Raw genomic sequence first — 2,500 nt, forward strand, 5'->3', positions numbered from 1 at the left:
GGTGCCACCCTGACCTTTACTTTGATGGTCCACAGAATCCAGTAACGACCCGGAATGCGTGTGGGTTAAGGAATTATGTGGCTCCGGGTTGGTGGCCAGCGACTGTTTAACATTTGACCTATCACCTGAGTCAGTCAGTCAGTCAGTCAGTCAGTCAGTCAGTCAGTCAGTCAGTCAGTCAGTCAGTCAGTCAGTCAGTCAGACAGACAGACAGACAGACAGACAGACAGACAGACAGACAGACAGACAGACAGACAGACAGACAGACAGACAGACAGACAGACAGACAGACAGACAGACAGACAGACAGACAGACAGACAGACAGACAGACAGACAGACAGACAGACAGACAGACAGACAGACAGACAGACAGACAGACAGACAGACAGACAGACAGACAGACAGACAGACAGACAGACAGACAGACAGACAGACAGACAGACAGACAGACAGGACAGGACAGGACAGGACAGGACAGGACAGGACAGGAAGCATATCCCAAAGGCAATGGCCGCAGGTCGGCAAAATGTGGACGTTACAAACACAGCCTTCCTGTCTGCCTGAGAGCAGCTGTTATACAACACCACTATATTGTTGGTCACGATATAATGCTCTTGCCAGATTACATTCAAATGACTTATTATTCATCACAATTAAGGTTCAAAAAATGCAAGAATCTAATATTTCTTATACAGTGCCATCCAACCTACCAAGTACACTCACTTTTTACTCAAGCGTAAACATTTTTCAAAGCGTTGACAGATCATCGCATGATCACATGCTTGTGATCGCACCGCATTATTTTTGAACAACATTGGGGAGATGCACCGTTCCTGGAGCTACTGCAATACCAGGTCGATGCGTGGAGAGGATGGAGCAAGCTCCTGTTCCATCTCCCTGTTCCAAAAATCAATTTCATATATAGTCCCCGGGTAGGGGACATATCAGATATTAAACTGATAAGAACAGATACTACACTTGATCTTAGCCAAAAGGCCGAGAAGCGATACTGTGATATTGTAAGATACAGGTGACCCAGGTGCCACCCTGACCTTTACTTTGATGGTCCACAGAATCCAGTAACGACCCGGAATGCGTGTGGGTTAAGGAATTATGTGGCTCCGGGTTGGCGGCCAGCGACTGTTTAACATTTGACCTATCACCTGAGTCAGTCAGTCAGTCAGTCAGTCAGTCAGTCAGTCAGTCAGTCAGTCAGTCAGTCAGTCAGTCAGACAGACAGACAGACAGACAGACAGACAGACAGACAGACAGACAGACAGACAGACAGACAGACAGACAGACAGACAGACAGACAGACAGACAGACAGACAGACAGACAGACAGACAGACAGACAGACAGACAGACAGACAGACAGACAGACAGACAGACAGACAGACAGACAGACAGACAGACAGACAGACAGACAGACAGACAGACAGACAGACAGACAGACAGACAGACAGACAGGACAGGACAGGAAGCATATCCCAAAGGCAATGGCCGCAGGTCGGCAAAATGTGGACGTTACAAACACAGCCTTCCTGTCTGCCTGAGAGCAGCTGTTATACAACACCACTATATTGTTGGTCACGATATAATGCTCTTGCCAGATTACATTCAAATGACTTATTATTCATCACAATTAAGGTTCAAAAAATGCAAGAATCTAATATTTCTTATACAGTGCCATCCAACCTACCAAGTACACTCACTTTTTACTCAAGCGTAAACATTTTTCAAAGCGTTGACAGATCATCGCATGATCACATGCTTGTGATCGCACCGCATTATTTTTGAACAACATTGGGGAGATGCACCGTTCCTGGAGCTACTGCAATACCAGGTCGATGCGTGGAGAGGATGGAGCAAGCTCCTGTTCCATCTCCCTGTTCCAAAAATCAATTTAATATATAGTCCCCGGGTAGGGGACATATCAGATATTAAACTGATAAGAACAGATACTACACTTGATCTTAGCCAAAAGGCCGAGAAGCGATACTGTGATATTGTAAGATACAGGTGAACCTTTACTTTGATGGTCCACAGAATCCAGTAACGACCCGGAATGCGTGTGGGTTAAGGAATTATGTGGCTCCGGGTTGGCGGCCAGCGACTGTTTAACATTTGACCTATCACCTGAGTCAGTCAGTCAGTCAGTCAGTCAGTCAGTCAGTCAGTCAGTCAGTCAGTCAGTCAGTCAGTCAGTCAGTCAGTCAGTCAGACAGACAGACAGACAGACAGACAGACAGACAGACAGACAGACAGACAGACAGACAGACAGACAGACAGACAGACAGACAGACAGACAGACAGACAGACAGACAGACAGACAGACAGACAGACAGACAGACAGACAGACAGACAGACAGACAGACAGACAGACAGACAGACAGACAGACAGACAGACAGACAGACAGACAGACAGACAGACAGACAGGACAGGACAGGAAGCATATCCCAAAGGCAATGGCCGCAGGTCGGCAAAATGTGGACGTTAC

At 46.9% G+C, this 2,500-nt stretch overlaps 2 non-coding genes across 2 annotated transcripts; both read right to left on the reverse strand.

Annotated features, from left to right (window-relative positions):
• Nucleotides 1–818: 818 nt before the first annotated feature.
• On the reverse strand, nucleotides 819–1,009 carry LOC137607964 (U2 spliceosomal RNA). The gene has a single exon (XR_011038125.1). It is a non-coding gene; the product is annotated as a U2 spliceosomal RNA (small nuclear RNA).
• A 799-nt stretch (nucleotides 1,010–1,808) lies between these two features.
• LOC137607961 (U2 spliceosomal RNA) lies at nucleotides 1,809–1,999 on the reverse strand. Its single transcript, XR_011038122.1, has one exon. It is a non-coding gene; the product is annotated as a U2 spliceosomal RNA (small nuclear RNA).
• Between the last annotated feature and the right edge of the window lie 501 nt (nucleotides 2,000–2,500).

The sequence above is a fragment of the Antennarius striatus genome, chromosome 14, assembly GCF_040054535.1.
Source record: "Antennarius striatus isolate MH-2024 chromosome 14, ASM4005453v1, whole genome shotgun sequence".
NCBI classification, from domain to species: Eukaryota; Metazoa; Chordata; class Actinopteri; order Lophiiformes; family Antennariidae; genus Antennarius; species Antennarius striatus.